The sequence below is a fragment of the Alexandromys fortis genome, unplaced genomic scaffold (genome assembly GCF_014885135.2).
Source record: "Alexandromys fortis isolate MF-2015 unplaced genomic scaffold, M_Fortis_MF-2015_v1.1 scaffold_288, whole genome shotgun sequence".
In the NCBI taxonomy this organism is placed as follows: Eukaryota; Metazoa; Chordata; class Mammalia; order Rodentia; family Cricetidae; genus Alexandromys; species Alexandromys fortis.
Window position 1 is genome coordinate 1,112,265 of NW_026068171.1, and position 23,215 is coordinate 1,135,479.

The 23,215-nt window shown below is 37.9% G+C and overlaps 1 long non-coding RNA gene across 1 annotated transcript in view; it reads right to left on the minus strand.

Moving 5' to 3' along the window:
• The window catches only part of LOC126492195 (uncharacterized), a 157,555-nt gene that overhangs the window by 21,190 nt on the left and 113,150 nt on the right, over window positions 1-23,215 (minus strand). Inside the window, exon 2 of the long non-coding RNA XR_007589548.1 lies at window positions 17,795-17,938. This is a non-coding gene — a long non-coding RNA (uncharacterized lncRNA). The remainder of the gene's footprint in view (window positions 1-17,794; window positions 17,939-23,215) is intronic.

Here is a 23,215-nt window from a genome sequence, read left to right on the forward strand (position 1 = left end):
CTCTTTCTTTCTTTCTTTCTTTCTTTCTTTCTTTCTTTCTTTCTTTCTTTCTTTCTTTCTTTCTTTCGTGTTTTGAGACAGGATTTCTCTGTGTAAGAGCTCTAGCTGTCCAGGAACTAGCTCTTGTAGACCAGGCTTGTTTTGAACTCAGAGATCCACCTGCCTCTGCCTCCCGAGTGCTGAGATGAAAGGCGTGCACCACCACCACCCGACTAAATACTTTCCATTTCTATGCTTTCTGACTTTTCAAGCTCTAACAATCTACTAAATTTCTTGTACCTACCCCATCTCCTCCAGTCCTACGCCAATATATTTCCTGAGGTCCACACAGTATTTGCTTTGGAGGTTTCAAGTGTTGTTACCCCAACACTGGTCTGTTAATGCAATCTACTTCAAAAGTAGTTTAGGGTATTTTCTAAAAATACAGCTTAGGTTTACAATATCACATTCCTTGGAAAGCAATAAAGCACAGTGCAACGCCCAAAGGTGTTGTGGAATATTCCTTTACACTGTGTAAAGATATGTTACTGTGATTGGTTTAATAGAAAGCTAAATGGCCAATAGCTAGGCAGGAGGTATAGCAGGGACTTCTGAATAGAGAGAGCACTGGGAAAAAGACAGGCAGAGTCACCAGCCAAGCACAGAGGAAGCAAGATGGGCAAAACGGAGATGGGGTAATCAGCACATGGAGGAATGTACATTTAAAAATATGAGCTAATTTAAGTTATAACAGCTAGTGGGAAAAACCTAAGCCAAGGCCAAGCATGCATAATTAATAATAAGTCTCCATGTCATTTTATGTGAACAGGCAGCCCAAAGACAAATCCACCTACACATAAAAACTGCCAACTAAAATATTGGCTTTGAAGGTTATTATTGCTCAATGGTTCTTCCATGAGCTTCTGTATCCTCACTCCACTGAGTGTAAAACGGCAACAGTATCCTCTCTTGGTATCTGCAGGGTGATTAGTTCTAGGATCCCAACTGATGCCAAAGCATGTTCCATTTCCTAACAATATGGTGCAATGTTAGAATATGACTTATACATGCCCTCATAGATACTTAAGCCAATGACAGATTATTTCTAGTATCTAATACAGTGGAAATGGTTGTTATACTCTAGTGCTTAGAGAATAACAAGAAGTCTGTCATTCGGTACAGACAGTATTTCATAGGTAAGGTACTAGGAATTGCACTTAGGGTCTCACACATGCTAGGCAAGCACTCTAAAACCGAACAATATTGGAAGCCTAACATACTCTTTGTCAATATTTCTGATCCGTGGTTGACTGAATCTAAGGATGCAGAACCTGACATCACAGAGTCACAGTGAAACAACTTTAACCTTTCCGTGCATGCCATCCTAAACCACCCTTAACTTTACTGCTAGGGACTTAAGAAGAAAGCAAGGAGTCAAGTTCTTCATCTCCTACTACTTGACTCACACCAATCAAGGAAGAAACCACTTCTAAGCCATCTTAGCAGGAACTCACAGCTTCCCAATCAACCAATAAGCCATTTGACAGGAGAGCAGAGAGTCAAGGCATCTCCTTCTCTATAGGCTGTGCCAAAGAGAGTGGCATCCCACAGCCAAGGACAACAGTCTTAATTGATGGCAAGCCCCAGACTGAATGATCTGGAGTTCTCCCTTCAAATACCTAATGTGGGAAGAGCGGCTTAACAGAGACCTGGCACAAAAATCAAGAGAAGCTGAAATCTTGTGGCTCCCCTGCTGAGATAATTTCAGATGCATTAGTCAATGTTTCTCAGGCTGTTCATTGTACATCAGAGTAATTATGGAGAAGAATAAAAACAGCAAGATTAGAAAACAGCTTGCCAGAAGAACCGCTAGATTTGCATGAAATGACATTTAACTAAAAATCCCAAAACTGCGGATAGCTGTGACTTGTCACGTTCACACCTTTATGCCAAATCCCGATGCAAACTCAAACCCCAGTATTTACTGGAGAAGGAAAGGCTGGGGCCGCCTAACATTTCTCTCATACACTCTCATGCTGGGGATGTCCCTTACATTTCAAGACTTATGTGACCTTCAGGAATTAGTCCTGTGGAAAGAAAGCACACTTACAACTTGTTTTCTTTGCTTGCCAGTGATTTGAACCAAGCATCTTCATAGATTTTACTTCATCCTCTCAAAGTTCCTTTGAGCCCACCTTAAACTAATATAAAAGCTCTTGAGATGGCCTTCTCTCTCCAAATGACTATGGCCTTCCACTCAATTCTTTGCCTGGCATAGATCCCAGCATGCAATAGCCACTCAGCAAATATTTACTCTTATTTACTATGTATTTATTTTAGTAGTCCTTCTTTCATAGCACTAAGCATGAGTGCAAATAATTATTTGCTTAATGACTGTCTTCCTTATTAGGCGATGTCACACGGCAAGGGACAAACGTCTGTCTTATTCACAGCTTACTGTAATAGCGTAGTGCCTACCGAATGACTCACACTTATTAAGACTAAATGAATATTAATTGAACAAAACTGCAAGTACTAAACACTTTTTAATTTCTGAAGGAATTCTAAAATAGCTTCATACCTGGATTACTGGTATTTTATGGTAAGGAAACTAAGACGGCCTGCAGCAACTTGTCTAGGGGCAGAGTCAGGCCCCTGAATATGCACTGTTAACATGCCTCCTCTAAAGTTCAGAGGATGTTGCACACTGTCCAAGCCTGAAATTAAAAAAAGTACCCCCAAATAAAGGAATGAAGGTCTATCTCACAGGTTTGTTGTAATGACTGCTTGAGTTTATATATGTAAGGGACTTGGCCAGAGTGGTTGGCATAGAATCGAGATTTAATATAAGCTGCTGCTGCTGCTGTTGCTGCTGCTGCTGCTATTACTATTATTACTAACGCCAGTATGCAGGAAAAGTGACTGCAGTAAGCGGAAGCCACCTGCTAAGCATTGCCACACCCTGGGAATCGGGGCACTTGTTTCTGCAGTTGGGCATGTCTCTACTGGATTAGTGTGTAACTCTCATCAACCCTCACAGCGTTTCATAATACAACTTGCAAAGAAGATCTCCTTTTTGGTTAAAATATAAAATGGAATATGCGGAATATTTTAAAATTCCATTATACAATAAAGGGCTCAATGAGGATTACTATAGGCTACAAATATTAAACTCAACAGTTTACACTATTAAGGAAATTCAAAATAAACTATAGGCTACAAATATTAAACTCAACAGTTTACACTATTAAGGAAATTCAAAATAAAAGAAAAATCACAAATGTCCTTTTGCTTATACTTACAAGGAATTTCATCTTAATGGATTCTAGTAAAGAAGCAGTGGATATCAGGAAACAGAGCAGAGAAAATATTGTAAATATAGTGGTCTCTTTGTTCTGTGTTCAGATGCACAGAAAGGGCAACATTTACACACTACTTTATTTTCTATCATTTCTTTTTCTGCCACCTTAGTTTCTAACAGAACATTCTCAACATACTCAGTCCTAGAATCGTCCACATAACTAATGATTTTATTTATTGCTTGATGATTTCATACATACATATATGTTTTAGTTAAACCTACCCATATCCCCTCCCTCTTAATTCCTCCTCTATCCCCCCGACTTTTCCTATCAACTGCATATGTTCTTTTTCATTAAGACTGATTTTTATTATATCACATTTCCTAATGAAATTTACATGTTTTATCTAAAGTATTTTCTATACTTAGTTATGTGTTGTGTTGAGTGGGGTTATGTGCACATTTGTGTGGGTGCTCTGGAAGGAGACACACAGAGAATGCTGTCAAGTGGCAGTTACAGGTTGTTGTCAGCCAACTGATCTGGGAGCTAGGACTAAACTCTGATCTTCTGCAAGAGCAGTGTCCACTGGGAGTCACTGAGCAATCTCTATAGCCCGGTGTGCTTTTTAAAAAAGGAAAAAAAAAAAACATAGAGACATAACACTGCTTAGTGTTCTCTCTCTCTCTCTCTCTCTCTCTCTCTCTCTCTCTGTGTGTGTGTGTGTGTGTAGGATAGCCTATGATAGCTGGCTAGCCTCTTAGTATCCACATCCCTGAAGAAAATGGACTATCCATACCCCGAATGCCAAGAGTCATTCATGGTGGGATTTCCTGCTTCCCTCTACAATACATGCTGGTATACTGGCTGTCTCTAATTTGTGCAGGTCTTGAACATGCAGTCAAAGATGCTGTAAGTTCATGTATGGAAAAGCATCGTCATGTCAAGCAAATACTGTTTTGCTTGCAGACACCCACTACCTCTTGCTCTTACAGTATTCCAATCGCTTCTCTCCTAAGGATTCCTGAGCCATGGTGGAAGGGATGAGATAAATATTTAGAGTTGAATACTCGACAGTCTCTTATTCTATGCATGTTGACCAATTGCATTAATCACCATCTTCACTAAAAGAAGAGTCTCTGATAAGGGTTGAGCTATGCACTAATCTATGGATATGAAGAACATAGAAGACAGCTTATTATTGTATCTATTTAGCAGAATAATAGTTTTTAGTTCTCTCTAGGTTCTAGGACCAAGCCAGTTATGGAATTTTGGTTCACTTAATGACTACTAGGAATGAAGTCCCTCTTGTAGAGTAGGCCTTAAATCCAATTAAAAAGTAGTTTGTGACTACCATAACATTTGTGCCACTATTGCAACAGTGAATATATCGTGATATGCCAATTTTTATTGACAGTTAGGTAAGATGGATGATTATTTTCTTTCCATGAATTTGCATAGCATCTTGCAGCTCTGTGAAAGCTAGCCAGTAAGGGTGACATTTCTGAGTCAGTACCAGCATGATTTCTCCATATCCTATGTCTCATGTATGTGGTGTCTTCAGCAATAGGGTCTTACCACCAAGTTTTAGAGGGTAAAACAATGGCAAGAACCTATAATGCCTGGGGGATGGGGTGGGATTCAACTAACCAACAATTTAGAAAGGGCTAACTGATACCAGTCACTGGGATTTTTATTTGATAGACTCTGGTACCTGTGAGAGGCACTATTTCCCTCTTTTTGAATAATTACTTAAATTACCACACACATACCTATATACAAACATACAAACAAACATACATACATGCATATAAATCTGCATGTAAGGACACTCTAATAGTAATGGGGTTCCAATGGCTTTTCAAAAAGTCTCTAGGGTGAGCTATCCCTCACACCACTTGTTTCTCTATCATGCCCCAACCTATTTAACCCCCCATGTTCCATTATATTCCTTTTTCCCATCATGCCACTTGTGTTCTTACCCTTTCCCTTGAAATGCTCCCATGCCCCTTTACTAGTTTGCTGATTTCTATGGAAACTCCAATTAAAATGCACTTATCTAAAGACTCAAAGCTAGCAACCACATCTGAGAGAGAATATGTACGGGCTGCCTTTCTGGATCTGGGATACCTCACTCAGAATAATTACTTTGAAAATATTTGTTTATTTTATTTCATGTGTATGAGATATATAGTTTTTGGCATATATAGGACTTTAATTTGCATTTCCCTGTTGGCTAGTGCTATGGGACATTTAAAAATAACACTTCTCAGGCATCTCTATTTCTTTGAGAACTCTGTTTAATTACAAACTCCATTTTTAAATTGGATTCTTTATTTTCTTGGTGTTGAAGTTTTTGTGTGTTTTTTGTATATTCTAGACACTAACCCACTGACAGATATGTAGCTAGTAACAATTTTTTCCCACTCTGTAGGCTACCTCTTCACTCAAATGAATATTTTTTTTCTCTACAGAAGCATTTTAGCTTCTTGAGGCCTTACTTTGCATACTTTTTGTATTTTGAAGCACAGTTGTCTAGGCATACCTACTTACTCCAGTGCTCCATGTGCCATGGTGCAGGTGGAGGGTCAGAGAGAACATTAGCAGGAATTGGTTTTCTATTTCCACTGTGTGGGTCCTTGAAGGGACATGGTCCAATAATTGAGTTGTGTGAGGAGATTGTTGAGTTCTGAGTGCTTATGAGAACATGTCAAGAAAACAAGACAGAGTATGGCAATTTCAGTTTCTGCAAAGTATGGAATTATTCTTGAAATGTATTTTCATGCCCCTCCCAGGTGTAGTAGGTAGGAGTGACTTTACTTCTGATGACTAAGATTTACTGATTTATTTCCAATTACTTATTACAACTGGCTATTGTTATTTCTTTATATGTCTCTATGGAAAAACATGTTTTTGACACATATGGCTTGTTCTTGTGATTATATACAGCTTGAAATCCTGAGAACTTTACTTGTATGACCTTAACACTCAGGGTACAATTGTCTGAAGCTATGAATAAAGTTGGCTGCTACATGAAACTTTAGTCTACCTCATTGATCTGCTCCATTCTCCCAGGTCCTACTGCCTCTAAAGCAGTGAGAGGTCCTGGGGATCAAACTCAGATTTTCCTAGGGATCAAACTCAGATTATCAGTCGTGGCAGCAAGTGATTTTATAAGCTGACTCACATTACCAGCCCTCTACAAAGTATTTTTATTGTTATCTGCTAGAAGAGGTAGTTGAGACTTTTAAAATTTGCAACCTCATATGAACGATTATGTTAAAAAGGCATCAGAAGTGTTCTGTATTTGAAATTCATAAAAATGAAATCTCTTCACTGTGTGGAACTAATAAGAGGCTGGTTTCACCTAGAATTTGTCTTGACACAAGTTAGAAAAAATCTAAATGTAATAAAGGTATACTAGAACAACACTATTTCTTTTTTCTAACACAATAGACTGTCATTGTCAGTTACCCATTGTATAAAAGAATCCTAAGGATAGGTTTTAGAAAATCAAATCATGTTATTCTTAAGGTAAATGTCAGTTTTTGGGGATATGGAGGCTCTTATCCCATTTGTTATCATTTCATGGGGAGGAGGAAACTTGCAAGTTGTTTGTAAGGGAGTAAAGAAAATGCCAGAGAAAAGTCTCCAGAATTTCACCCTACCATGGATATAGAGAAATGCCCATAGGCCCACCTTGCAAATGATTTCTAGTTTCTATTTAAGTGTGGTACATACAACCATTCTCAAGGACACTGAGATGGCAAGAAGCGTACTGATTCCTACTGAAGGACACGTTTGGAGCTAGATGGGTTTAAAGGCTTCACTGAGCCTCTGGCTCAAGCTACATTCCTCAGAATGGGTTGGGTAAAATGAGACTAAGGGAGTATATTTTGGTTTATTGCAAAGTTTCTTTGTTTTCCTTGGTTTAATTCATAAAATAATAAAGAAAAGCAATATGGTACCTTTAGGTTCTCAAACTCTTATGTTCAGAGCAGTAACCACATAAGTATTTGATAGCTTTAAAAATGTTTTTCATAGTATTTTGATTAATTTTTATTGTACAATGATGATGTTGAATCTCAAAAATGATATTACTTAACATTCAATTGCTGAAAAATAGCACAGAGAATGGATTTTTTAAATTGTATCCATACTTTTAACATGGAGGATACATTACCATAAAAAGGCCTGTGAATTTAAATAGTGTGTGTCAATGAATACACAGGCAGAGTTAAGCTCCATCCTTTACCTAGTCTGCTTTGATTTTTTCCATGTTTGACATGATATAGAGTCCATTCCTTACTTAGCTGCTTAATATATTTTGTCTTCTTTTAATTTATACACTACAGTGAGTGTTAACTGAGTCTTTAGTGTTCCTATCGTTCCTATATATTTATCCTTGAAATATTTATTTTTCTTTTTTTCATCTTTACTTTCATGCTTAGTCAAGCATTCAGTTATGAAATCTATGGATAATGCATTATACATTTGATATGGTGTTTGGCTTATGATAAGTATCCAATAAATGACAACTCATACTACTATTCATACTGCTACCATGACAATTACAATAAATATTAATAATACTAATGTGTCAAAAAAAAGTTTTTCATATTAGATTTGAAAAGTGATACTTAGAAATGGCTTCCATGATCTATTCAAGGTTAAAAGACTAGTTAGTAACAAATTCAGTACCCAAACTAATTTTCACTGAATATCTAAGTATGTTCCTTTCGCTTACCAGATCCTTACAGGCCCAAAAGACAAGAAAAAAGACCTTAACTTTACAGAGCTAATAGAAAGGAACAGAAACTCTCAAAATGTAAGAACCTTTTTATGCTAAAATTGAGATTCACTGACCTAAGACTGTTTTTTTTTTTAACAAGTCTAACTAAAACTCAAGAAATTTGAAAGTGGGGGTAGTAGGTTTTCTCCTAGGGTTCAGGACCTCACTGGCCATGGGTAGCTGAGTATGTTCACCAAACCAAACAAGTATCGAGTGGATCTCTAACTGTATCATAAATACACATCCTTATACCTACAGGTGAGTGTAGCTCTCAACCTCATCAACGATTTGTTTATAACAGAGGGAATATCCATCCATAATTGATACATCTATAATATAACTTCTAAACCTAACACTCAGGGAACATTGCAGAAGAGGAACCAGAAAGATGGCAAGACACAAGGGGCCAGGACTGTTAATGTGAGCTAGTAACTTCTACATATGACTGGAAAGCTACACCTATGAAATCTCAACCATATGGCTGCCTAATCAAGCCTTGCACAAGGAAATGCCAAGGTAGGTGGAAGGTCATCTGCCAGGATATAGGAGCTACAGACAATTAAGAGAAGGCAAACAAGCCTTCGCCAGGGATGAACCCAATCATAGGTTATCCAATCCCAAGCAGTCAGACATAAACACACATATATATGAATATCACCAATGGGCACAGAAGGTTGTGTTTATAAATACATATGCAGGCATAATATAATATACATATATGTATACACAGCAATCAAAGAAGGGATCATGAATTTTTTGGCCATAGGAAAAGTTGAAGGGGAGAGAGGGAGAGGTGCAAATAATATAAATACAATGCCTATATAAAATTCTCCAAAAATGATTTTAATTTTTTTCTGTTTTTGTTTTTTCGAGACAGGGTTTCTCTGTAGCTTTGGTGCCTATCCCGGAAGTAGCTCTTGTAGACCAGGCTGGCCTCGAACTCCCAGAAATCCACCTGCCTTTGCCTCCAGAGTGCTGGGATTAAAGGCACCTGGCTAAAAATTTAAGAGATGTCTATAGACGAGCAGTTCTCAACCTGCGAGTCACAACTTGCTTAGGTATCAAATATCAGATATTCTGCATATCAGATATTTACATTATAATTCATAACAGTGGCAAAATTATAGCTCTGAAGTAGCAATGAAATAACGTTATGGTTGGGGCTCACCACAACATGAGGAACTGTATTAAAGGATCACAGCATTTAGGAAGGTTGAGAACCACTGCTCTAGACAATATTATACAACAAAGTTGAACTCACAGATAAATCATACCTATAAATGATTTTTATATAGATGAATGGGACTTAAGGGTGGGTTGGCAGTGGGGACACAAAAGTAAGCAAATATCATGAATTTCTTCTGTGATTTACTAAGCTGCACATGTACCATCTTGACAGAAGTAATTCCCTCACAAGTGATTCCTAATCACAAAGTCTTTCTCTATCTGAAGATCAAAGAGCTTTCCCCTGGGTAGCAGCATAAGAGATGTGGGGTCTCTCATGCCACTAGCTTAGTTTGTTACAAATCATATAAGCATAGAAGTCAGCACTTCATGTTTTCTAACAACAATAAATCACATAGTGTGAGCCAAACTGAAATATTTACATAAGTTTTGGCTATAATTACATCCAGGTCTCAGAATTAACCATGTGACCTCAGGCCTTCTCCAGGTCTCAATTCTTTACTTGTAAAAATAGAATCAAAGTTGTTTTCAAGTCTAAAGAAGTATGATTCAGTTTTTACCACTAGCTTTTTTATCATCAGCATACGAAGTAAACCACTGTCTGCTAAGCTACTAATGTTTAAAGAAATGCAATGAAATGAAATTACAAAATCATTCCAAAGCTGGTATAATAATTGAGGGAATTTAAGAGATATATTTGCATTTTTCTCCCCTGCCTTTTCTGTGCCATCCTCATTCTCCCCTCAAGATAGTCCTTGAAGACAAAAAATTTCACACTGAGATTCTATCAGACCCGAGAAAGCAAGTAGTCTAGTTACTTTTTGATCCCTTCAGTTATCAAGATAATGGTTTTAATTTTTGAAACTATAATCAGATAAAAATGTCCAAAGGACTAAAGAAACTGAGTTGGGCGATTAATCTATTCTTTTCTGTATTTTAATTCCACTGGAAGTAACAATAGGCTCTTCTTGACTTTGGCACTATAATAACTCAGCTGACATGCTAGAAATACCACACTCCCAGCCAAAAAGTAGTAACATTCTCCCTCTTTAAAAACAATGTTTTCATTTGTGAACTTCAAACTCCATGTGAAATAAAAGTCTCAACCTTGTGAGTCTGAGGTAAATCAAAGGGCTTTAGTGTCACTGAAAAGTTCCCTGGTTTGTTGCTCTTTTTCTAGAGAAGAAAGGAAATAAAAACACTACCAGGCAGACAGGTGTTTCATCAAATTTTGTATTTCCCTTCCAAGTGAGCTTGAGCAACTTCCTTGATAACTCATTCCAATACAGTTCTTCTCTATATCTGACCGAAACTCTTTCTTGCTGCTCTGCAGGCTCACTTCCTTGTATTATTATAGACTTGCTATTGGTGGAAATGTTTATTATCTTCACTTCATGAATTCTTGCTTTGATTGTCAGATATTATAACAGAAATTTTTGATAAGTTAATGTGATGGCTGATCATGATTGTCAACTTGACACGCTGGGAAGAGGGAAACTCATGTGAAGAACTGCCTCCATCAGACTGGCCTAGGGACATATTTGTGAGGAAATAGGAAGGCCCAGCCCACTGTGTACAGTACTAACCTTAGGCAAGTGGCCTTGGGATATATAAGAAAGGAAGGTGAATGTCAGCCTGGGAACAAGCTACTAATGAGTGTTCCTCCCTGATTTCTGATTCACTTCCAATTTCTAGGTTCCTGCTTGAGTTCCTGCCCCAACTTCCCTCAACGATAAACTAGGACAAGGAATTCAAGTCAAATAAATCTTTTCCTCCCCCAAGCTGCTTTTGGTTATGACGTTTATCACAACAAGCTGGAATAGTAGGCTATCTATGATCAGGATTAGATACATACCTTTTAAATATAATTTTTAATTGATTCTTTGAGAATTTTACATCATGTACCCTAATTCTACTCATTTACCAATCTTTCCAAATCTACCCTTAACCCCCATAGTATCCCCTCAAAATAAAAGTTAAAAACTATCAAGTGAAAACAAAATAAAACAATCAAAATAATTGCTTCACTCCTCCATTTTTCCCGCCTCTCGAACACCTCTTCATTCATCTTAGTGCATTGGGAGCTGCAGTGTGTCACACAGTAGACCCTTTTGTCTACTCAGCTTTACTTGGAGATGTTCATTGTAATGAGTTATTGGTCTGGTTAAAGTCCTCTGGCTTCTGGTATACCCATCAATACTGGACCCTCACGGAAACTCCTCTTGGATATCTTGCTGTTGCTCTGAGTCATGGTGATTCCCCGCGGCTATGGTTCCACAGGACTGGTCTTTTCACATATTTTGGTAGATAACAGATAGGGTAGATTTTGGGGTGGGCCAACTCAAAGGCCCTCGGATATGTGTCTGGGTAGTAGTAACTGATTTGGTCAGTCCTGGGTGCTAGGACCCACCACTGAGGTGAAGGGCAGAGTCAGCTCTTCGATGCCCAGCTTTCCCATGCCCATGGTGAGGGATGGGACCAAGTCTTCTGCTGCAGTGGTCAGTCAGGATCAGGGTTCCTATGTCCCACTGTGTTAACATCTGGCTACACTACTATTGGGCCAAAATTATCTCAAGGCCTGTACATCATGGCCTGTAGGACAGAGAAAAGCCCGGCTCGAGTTTGAAGGATAGTCTCAAAGCTACCGAGTGAGGATTAGACAGCAACATCTAGGTAGACACCCCTCCAGCCAGAGGGAGGGCTTGGCTTTCTCTCTTTGGCTAGAGGTACCCCACATCACACGATGTCACTTAACCTTTATAAGCTGACACTCACAGTAATAAACTGAGTTCCTGCTTTGACTTGAGTCCCTATCGTGTCTGATTGCCCTGAATCGTGGGGCTGCAGAACAGGCAGATAGCACACTCACTTAAAATCCCCAGTGTGCTATCCCCCAGGAACGCCCTGGGGATTAAGGCTACCCAGAATGTTCAGTCAACTCTGATCTCAGAAGCTAAGCAGGGTTGGATTTGTTTAGTACTTGGATGGGGGTGGGGTCCTTATCTTAATGAAACATTTCTAGTGTTGCCAGTATATGTTGGTCAAAGTTGGTTTTCCTTTCTGGGTATTAGTATCTCATCTGTATAAACTAATAGAATATGCAATTTCTTTGAGAGAATCACCACACTGATATGGATCATTAATAAACTGAAGTATTTTTTCTGAAGGAACTGACACTTGGGATTCAATCATTATTGCAAGTGGAAAACAGGTAGAGATCTCTCTTTTTATACACCTTAACTCTGGCATCCATCCCCAAAAGAAGCTCATGTGATTTTCAAATACTAGCCTCCCATCCTCATCTTCCTGTGATAACCAGTTCACCAAGGCCTTGTTTAAACTTGACTACAAGAGGAGGCCAGAGACAAATCAGGAGAAAACTAGAAGCTGTTGACATGGGCTGAGGAAAACATTTCTGGTAAAAGGGTCCCCTCACTAAGAGACCTCCTGATCTTCAAGCAGGGGGTCTATAATGTCACTATCTTGGTGGAGAAACATAAGGTAGGAGGGTCTTCCTTGTATCACAAAAAGAGGGTACCCTGTTGCATCATCAAGGAGAAGACCAAGCTAGGATGGCTGGTCTAGAGGAAGACCAGTACAACTGTTGCCTTCAAAGCTTAATTTGGAAGACAAAGGCACCCTGGCTAAGCTGGTAAAAAGCTACCAGTACAAATTACAAAGATGAGATTCATTCTCAAAGGGGAGTTAGCATCCTGGATCTTAAAACTGTGGCTCATATTGAAAATGGAGGGAAAAAAGCCAATGAATATGCTACCAAATGGGGTTAAGTGTACAGACTTGACCTTTCAGTACATAAATACATTGAGAAAAGTCATTCACAGGAGGACCAATGGAACCGAATTGAAGACCCGGATATTAATCCACACACCTACAAACACCTGACTTTTGACAAAGAAGAAAAATATCAAATGGAAAAAAGAAAGCATATTTAACAAATGGTGTTGGCATAACTGGATATCAACATGTAGAAGAATGAAAATAGATCCATATCTATCTCAATGCACAAAACTCAAGTCCAAATGGATCAAAGACCTCAACATAAAGCCAGCCACACTGAACCTCATAGTAGAGAAAGTGGGACGTACACTTGAACGCACTGGTATGGGAGAACACTTCCTAAATACAACCCCAGTCACACAGACACTAAGAGAAACAATTAATAAATGGGACGTCCTGAAACTGAAAAGCTTCTGTAAAGCAAAAAACATAGTCAACAAGACAAAATGGCAGCTTGCAGAATGGGAAAAGATCTTCACCAACCCCACATCAGATAAAGGGGAAAAATGGAGTACAAACATATACAGAGAACTCTCAACAGAGGAATCTAAATTGGCCAAAAGACACTTAAGGAAATGCTCAACATCCTTAGTCATCAGAGAAATGTACATTAAAACAACTCTGAAATTCCATCTTACACCTATAAGAATGGCCAAGATCAAAAACACTGATAACAACTTATGCTGAAGAAGTTGTAGGATAAAGGGAACACTACTGCATTGCTGGTGGGAGTGTAAGCTGGTACAACCCCTTTGAATATCAGTATGGCAATGTTGAAACAACCTTCCTCAAGACCCAGCAATACAACTTTTGGGTGGATACCCAAAGGATGCTCAATCGTGCCACAAGGACAAATGCCCAACTATGTTTATTGTTTGTCATAGATAGAGCCTGGAAACAACCTAAATGCCCCTTGGCTGAAGAATGGATAAGGAAAATGTGGCACATTTACACAATGGAGTACTACACAGCAGAAAAAAAAATGACATCTTAAAATTTGCAGGCAAATGGATGGAGCTAGAAAACATCATTTTGAGTGAGGTAACCCAGACCCAGAAAGACAAATATCATATGTACTCACTCATAAGTGGTTTTTAAACAAAACAAAGAAAAGCAGCCTACAAACCACAAACCCAGAGAACCGAGACAACAATGAGGACCCTAAGAGAGACATACATGCATCTAATCTACATGGGAAGTAGAAAAAAAACAAGATCTCCTGAGTAAATAGGGAGCATGGTGACCATGGGAGAGAGTTGAAGGGGAGGGGAGAATCAGGGAGGGGAGCAGAGAAAAATGTATAGATCAATAATATCAACTTTAAAAATGTCCTTCCAAAACTGCCTGAAGTACATTAACTTCAAAGTTGCTGAGGTTGTCTCCATTCATTTTGTGTCATAATGACAAAATAGTCAAGGTTGGGTACCTTGTCAATATGTTTATTTGGCTTATAATTCTGATGATTGGGAAGTCCAAACTGTACTGTGCCTCCATCAGACTAGATCATTACATTTCAGAGAGTCTGAAAATGAATCAGCCATGTGAAGAAGGGGTGCATGTGCAAACAAGAAAACAAGACAACAGGAAGAGGCCATGCATGCCCTTCTATAAAAATATAGTCTTGTGGAAATCAATCTATTCCCGCAAGACCACTCTAAGAGGCCAGCATTGATCCATTTACCAGGGAGGGAGCTCTCAGGACCTAAATACCTTTCACTAGGGTCCAGCTCTTAAAGATTTCATCATTTGAGCAGTACCATATTTGGTACCAAGCTTCTCACATAAGAACCTTTGGGGGAACAAACCACAGGAATCTTTGAGAGAATAGAACAACAGCAGAAATCATCAGTAACTTTCAAGACATTGGGTTCAGTACAAAAGGAGACCAACAGTTTGCTGAAAGGGGGCAATGAAGTTGGAATGAGAACGAAAGGAAAGAAAAGGCATAAGAACGGCCTGGAGGTGAAGTCGATTTTCAGCATCACTTCATTTGCAGAGAAGAAGAAGAAGGAGTCAGCTTTGTCTCACAGCTATGGATATAAAGGACAGACAGGTAGTAGCTCAGAACTGAAATGTCTGGTAGCTCCTATGAGAACATCAAACCCCAGCTTCTCTCTTTGGCATGTGGTAGTAAACAGTGACAAAAAGGAGAAGTTCCTATTCACAAACCATCATCCTTCCTTTTGTCTACTCCTGCACAAGAAAGAAATAAAATTATGAAGCAACTCACCCATTAAATATCAGAGTATTGCCAGCTGGACTATTATTAGAGACTTTTTCTATAGCAAAATCTCGTTAATTTAGACTACACCAATTTGGAATTTGTAGTCATTTACCCAGGTTGGTGTTACCTTTGTGCTACTTAACAAAGAAAGGGCTCACTAAACAAATAGTGGGAACAGGATTTCAAGAAAGTTAATTTAGCATTCTAGGAGCTTATTCCACCTATTTTAAAGAATACACTGTTTTTAAGGAACTTCAGAATATTCATTATTTGAATGCAAATTGATTCTGCTAATTATAGATTAGTGTAATCTACTGTTAAAATCCTTTATCTGCAACAGTTAACTTGGCTCGCATTGAATAAACTCATTAGAAATCAAATGTCAATTCTTTAAAGCTGGTTCTCAATTCAAATAAATACATATCCCTTTTACCTACCCCCTTGAGTTAGCCACAGTTAGAAAGGTACTGCCTGAAACTAGTCCATCACTTATGATTATAGTGCAAAAAACGAACAAGTGATGAAAAAGCCTGCAGCCAAAAGCAACGTTTAAAGTTGATGTTATAAATCATGAGAACACTCTCCATGACAGGTTCTACTGACAGTCAGTTCTGCCCTTATTTAACATACATACGTGGGAAACACACTTAGAAAGCTAGATAGGTTTTTTTTTTTTTACGGATTTTTTTTTTGTTTGATAGTTTCAAAGTTTATTAACTAATTGGAAAAAGGAAAAGAATAGCTAAAGAACATGTAGGGGAGGTGGGGGAGGAAATGAGAGGAGAGAAAGGAGGGGCAATTGTGGTTGGTATGTAAAATAAGTAATTTTTTTTAAAAAAGGACCCTGAGAAGACTAAGTGACAGCAGACTGCAGAAAAGGAACAGGCCTTGTATAAAATGTAACTGTGATAACTAGAAAACCAACACAATCCAGGGCAAGTTAGTATACGGGTAAAGTTGTATAATCTTCCCTGGTAAATTCTGAAAATTGTAATAGAATTATTAAAGTGCAGTAAATAACCAATGACGTCCCTAACTGATCCAAGTTGAACTATGTCAAATGTGGTTTCGAAAGGCAAATACATTCTCAAGCACACGTACACGACGAAGCATACTTTGTGTCAACAATAGATAACCTTCAAAAGTGAAATATATTGATGCGTAAAACAATGAGGCTCATATGTAATAAGAAAAGAATTCATTAAGTGGTCATTGTATGTAGGTATGATGTTCAACTACTTTGCCTAACAATCCCTTGTAGAGAGCTTTAGCATCATTTCTGCTGCACATGAAGAAAAGGGAATCTCAGAGATACTAAGGAACTCACTCTAAGCTGAGAGAAAGAATGAAGGAGAGAGACAAATACACAGAGAGAGAGAGAGAGAGAGACAGACCTCCAAAGTTAGAACTCAAGACAGCTCCTGGGCTTTACCTTTCCAAACTCTACAAAAAAGAACTCTGTCTTATATTAAGGATTCCATAAGGCAATATTTATACTGTACTTTCATTTTCCAAATATATACTTAGCAAATATCTTGACTATGATCTAAAAGATGGAAAATGATACTGTGTTCATAAACATACTTGGTTTTGGAAGATGCAAATAAAAGTAATAGTAAAAAAAAAAAACAACCTATGAACATGTCTATTAGGCAAGCCCACCCCAATATCTCAAGTTGATGTCTGACATAAATGATGAAACCTGAATATCAAATTATCAGTTAATATTTGGTTTTGTTGTTTTCTCATTGACTTTAGAGAGAATTGAGATGAGAATATGCTGACGAGACAGGAGGAATGAGGAAAGGATTTCAGGGAATGCTAACAACCCATTGTGCTGTTTTAGAGGAGTATGGAGAATCTGTTTTTCGGGTATTCTAATTAATTCTAAGGGTATAAAACACATGTGGGGCCTGCTATGGTGGAGAAACCTCTGATCATACAACTCAGTCACAATGACAGATAATGTTGAGGCCAGCTCGGGCTACATAGTGAAATACTGTCTTAAAATAACAGTATTCGTGTGGACATGATATACATTGCAGAGATACTGGGAGTTGGAGAGATGGAAATGTATGCAATTACCTGATTTAGAGATAAAGTGTTCCATGTTCCATGTTCATAAAAAGACAAGTGGGTAGTGAAATAGTTACTCACATAATTTCTTTTCTATAAAAATCAAAACTCTTTACTTATTCTTCCTGCTTCAAATCTACCTATTCTTCGAGGATCTGCTAAAAATTGTCACATGCGGTATGAAATGCTACATAATCTCTAAGGTGAATCAAAATATCCCTTTTTTCAGCTTGTCTCCCTTGAACACATTCAACTGCAGCACTGATGATAATACCAGCTATTCATATATGTGGCCCCACTGTCAGATGAAAAGGCATGGACCTCTGACTTGGCTTCTGCAATCCCTACACTGCCTAGCGCAGTGCCCACAACCTAGCAGGTTATGGGGAAAAAATGCCTGGATAGCACTGATTTAAGACAGTGCATTTTCACCTAGCTTACCTGAAGGAGCATTTGTTCTCTTTCTTTTCTTGCTTGAATCCCCTCCATTCTCAATGAGGCCATTTGCAACCAGAGGGCCACTGGCACTAGCAAACTGCAGGGGTTCGTTGTTGTTGGCAGGGTCAAAGGGCAGCTGGTTCAATCCTAAAGAAGAAAAAGAAAGCCAAGTCCAGACTCCATTAAGGACTGGGATCATCCCCAGACTTTATTATAGAAGCTACTAGTGGGGGAAAAAAATCTTGTAGGTCTTAACAGAGTCTTGGTGTAAAAAGATAAATCCTTCAAGACAGTTGCCTTCTGTAATTTTTGCAGATGTGTTAACAAGTTCAGAATTAAAATATAAGATGGTGACTCTGCCATTGGTTAAGAATCCTCCCACTTTTGTTTTATACTTCTTCTATTAAAATGACAGAACTACCTAGATGCAGTGATTTGTGCTGATAGGCCTAGCTACTCAGGAGGCTGAGGCAAGGAGGTCGTGTAAGTACAGAAGTTTGATACCACAAACTTCATAGTAAGACTTCATCTCAAACAAAAAATATAGAAGTTGTTTTTTTTTTTTTGATGTTTCTGTAGCTGGACCTATTTTTCTTTGAAAAAGGTTAGCTTTGAATTTTTGAATTATCCCTTAAGACCTTCTCTATTATTTTGCTTTGAGGCTTGCTGAATTGATGCAGATACAAGCATTAGATACTTCTGGTGTTAGTCATCTCCAGTGATAACACAAAGGTCTCTAATAACAAAACTGTAAGCTCATGGCAAATGAAAAATAAGAAAGATATGGACATTGTGGGGAGTTGTTTACTTGCTGGAATAATGGGGGTCTCTAGGCCAGGTTTCCTGGCATTGCTCTCATCACGTTCAAATGCTGTCAGAGGCATGGATACTTAACTATTCATTGCTGCACCACACAGGATGCCAAAAGGTGCTTTCCACTAGCTAAGTCTTAGAGCTGTGGCAAAATCTTTGACACTAAGAAGGGATGCTATCATTAGTAAAACTTACAGAAAAGATCACAGAAATCCTTAATATTTTAAGTAAATTGACAATTCTATATTGTGCTGCATTCAAGCTAGTGGCCCAGAAACCGAGCTTAGACACACCTAAAGAGGCGAGTACAGTTAAGTTCTCACTCTGGCAGCAGCACGCAGAATTTCAAGTGTTTCAATTAAAATGTCATGAAATACAGAAAGAAAAGCTTTGTGAAAGCCCAAAGTAAACATATTTCTTCCAAGCCTTTTATCCACTACTTCCTATTTAAAAGGGAATCAGGATGGTCTGACATGGTTCATATTTTTAATCTCTAATTTTTCTATGACCCACAACTGTACAATTCTTAAGACAATGTTACAAAACATCAATGACGAGATTGGAAGATAGGTAAATGTCAGTCAAATCTCAGGAACATGAATGCTGAGCAAAATGCTTTGCATAATTGTTTCTATTAAATGTCCTTATGTTAATGTTTTCAGACCACATAAAAGCTAATATATTTTCCCTAGCAACTAGACTCCACTAGGAACACCTCCATTAAGTGTCCTTTGGGACTTATCAAATAGTCTTCGTTTACAACATGTAAGTACATGAAATGATCAAACTTGCTTTTTTTCTTAAGTCAACTGTTCACCTATATCCTAGCTACATCCCATTAACTATGTATCATAACTAGAACTAAAAATAACAAACAAAGTAGACACAGTGATGTGGATCTCAATCACTCCAAAGTGATTTAACAATTTCAAAACTTTCTTAGCATTTCCTTCCGCATTATCATTCTGATCAGATCAAGTTCTGGAGAAAACAGAATGCTTGTACAGGGAAAATGCACAACACATTGAGAATGCAAATCTTTGGTTTCCTTTAGTAGCTAGAGCTGATTGGCTAGCCATATAATCTCTTTTATCCCTAGTCTCATAAAGTGTATAATAAGTGATAATACTACACAGGGTAGCTGCAGAGATTAAGAAATAGATGTTTGTGGTAATTATTTTTATTGTAAGTGAATTAAAACAGGATTTTCCTCATAAACTTGTTAAGTTCTTCTGAAGGAAACTCTGCACCCCAAAATTGTATCCATTTTTACCTAGCACCACACTAATACATAGTGAATATTGAATAAGTTAACTTATTAGTGGGGGTAAGTTCATTATATTGTCATGTGATTAAAGTCTTGACAGATGATAGCCAAGAATTATGCCACAACTGAAAAGTTCTAATGCTGATTGGAGCAATATTATTTAAAAGAATTTGATTTTAAACGCATCTCCACCATTTGAGTAACATACTACAGGATGGGTAAAATACTGATTAAAAGAAATTCTCAGAGATTAGGACGTTCTGATTAATGACTGTTAATCATAAGAGCTTTTAATTTTGCCTTGCATTTGATAATTTGAAGAATAATGTATTAGTCCATTTCCCTGTTTATGAAGTAGGTTAGGACTTCTGAGGCATAATCTTTCAGCGGAGGCTAGTGAAAACACCTAACTCCTGGGACTGATAAAAATATAAAACCAGATCATGGATGTGAGACATTCACTATCACATCTGACCCGTAGCTAATGATCAATAAACACATATTGATCATTAAAATGTATTCAAATCAAATATATTCAAAAATATATTCTCGATTGCCTAATTTATGGCACTGCCTTCCTATTTCTTGCTTCCGCCCTAGGGCAACACATCTGTTTCCTCCTGGAGGGAGCACATGAGATGTCAAGGGAGTAGGTTCTATGCTGGGGTTGAATGGATATGGTAAGCTCAATAAAATTGACCACAACTACTATAATATTGATTTTAAATTTTTAATTTCTCATATTGAGGAAGTATAAAGTGGGGAAGCTAAGCTGAATTTGGCTTAATCCAAAACCAAGCCTACTTCCCTCATTTACTTTTCCATTGCTCTTTTTCCATTTTTGTAAAAGTTTAAGGAGTTCAACAAAAAATAAAAGTCTGGTGACTCGAGGGTCTTTGCTCATAGGCATTTGGTCAAAACTGCATTTGTTCTATTTGGTTGCAGATAACATCGGAGATTCCGATGATTTATGTCTCATACTAATGTCTAGCTCTTTTGACACCAAATAAGACAGAGATTTCAAGAGTTTTCTGTGAACTGACCTCTTATAAGATCCAGATACATAAAAATTTAGTGCAGCACCTCAGGTCTTATTTTTTTTATAGGGAAAGATCTCATGTCAAAGTCAGAGACATTTCACACAGTAAGCCAGTTCATTCAACACAAATCCACATTTTATATTATCTAGGACCCAATATAGTCTTCAAAGATTTGTAGCTTGAGAGCAAGAGCTATAGAGCTAGTAAAATTCTATGACACTTGTGATTCCTAGCGAATTTTACTGTATTGTTTCAGTCTTCCCCAAAGACAGCATCAAATAAACTAAGTAAGTCAATAGGTATCTATAGAGTCTTTTCAGTGCTATGTATATGTGACTTATGTCAAGTGATATTTTAGGTGAAAAGACATCACAAAATTATTTAAATATTAAAATGAAATCTATAATTTTAATGCCATGACTCTTGTTAAATTTCAATGATGATAAAAGGAAAAATATTAGCAACAACAATATTGTAACTCTCACTGAAACTATGGGATTTACTTTCAAATCTTTTACGAAAGCAATTTCTACTGGATTCTAACAGACATGATGAACTGGAAAATGCTAAGAAACTTCTGAGGTTACAAAGTTCAGTCTGTACAATATAGGAAATTTCTATAGTATTCTACTATCAGATCAACTTTGGCTTTTTTATATTTATTTATTAAAGATTTCTGTCTCTTCCCCCAGCCACCTCCCCTTTCCCTCCCCCTCCCCCAATCAAGTCCCCCTCCCTCATCAGTACAAAGAGCAATCAGGGTTCCCTGCCCTGTGGGAAATCCGAGGACCAACCACCTCCATCCAGGTCTAGTAAGGTGAGCATCCAAACTGCCTAGGCTCCCACAAAACCAATAGGTGCAGTAGGATCAAAAACCTATTGCCACTGTTCTTGAGGTCTCAGTAGTCCTCATTGTCCGCTATGTTCAGCAAGACCGGTTTTAACCCAGGCTTTTTCAGACCCAGGCCAGCTGGCCTTGGTGAGTTCCCAAAAGAACATCCCCATTGTCTCAGTGTGTGGGTGCACCCCTCACGGTCCTGAGTTCCTTGCTAAACACTATCCTGAGTGAGGTAAGCCAGACCCAAAAAGAGGAACATGGGATGTACTCACTCATATTTGGTTTCTAGCCATAAATAAAGGACATTGAGCCTATAATTCGGGTTCTTAGAGAAGCTAAATAAGGAGAACCCAAAGAAAAACATATAGGCATCCTCCTGAATATTAACATTCATCAGGAGATGAAAGGAGACAGAGACAGAGACACACATTGGAGCACCGGACTGAAATCTCAAGGTCCAAATCAGGAGCAGAAGGAGAGAGAGCAGATCAACTTTGGAACACCCTTTACAAAGCATTCTAATACTTACAATGGGTGATTTAGGTTATAGGGTTAAAATGTGACCCTGTGGATCCAACTTTTTGTTTAAAGCTGTGGCTCATAGACTAACAGTAAATGTCTCTAGATAAGTTCACTTTACATGAAAATGACTAAAGGTCTGTGAAATGTGTTAACTGAAGGCAGCAATCTTCACACAGAAATTAATGCTGAAAAAAAATAACAGCTTTTTGGCAACAGGAACATCCTGGTGAATTTGTCCTATTTTCCAAATGATTTCAGTATAAAGTCAGATATGAGACATTATGATAGTTGGTAGGGGGTCCTCCAAATTAGTTGGCTTTCTTTTCTTTATTTTTCATCTGGGGCTTTTCATTGAATAGGCAAGCGCTCTACTTAGAAATCCCATTTAGACATGCGATTGGTTGGGATGGAGGTTTCATTATATAGCCTGGCCTTGAACAAATTTCTGATCCTTCTGCTTCTGTCTCTCAAGTGTTGAAATCACACTTGACAGTTGTAGGTCAAGACATCTAGCTATAAATTAGTGGGATTTTGTCAGATTATGCTAAAATTAAAGCATTTCTCCTTTCCCCTCCATCCCTTCAAAACCCTGCATATACATACTCCTTTTTTTGCTCTCCTTCAAATTCATGACCCATGTTTTAATTGTTACTGCATTCATATATGTATGTTTGTATGTATGTATTCTTTTTTTTTTTTTTTTTTATTTTTTTTAATTAATTAATTTTTATTTATTAAAGATTTCTGTCTCTTCCCCACCGCCGCCTCCCCTTTCCCTCCCCCTCCCCCAATCAAGTCCCCCTNCCCTCGTCAGCCCAAAAAGCAATCAGGGTTCTCTGTATGTATTCTTAAATATAACTTGTTCAGTCTGTATAAGTCAGTTTTTAATTTTAAACTTGTGGGAAAAAATAATGAGTATGCCATAAAGAAATCATCTGGTCCTT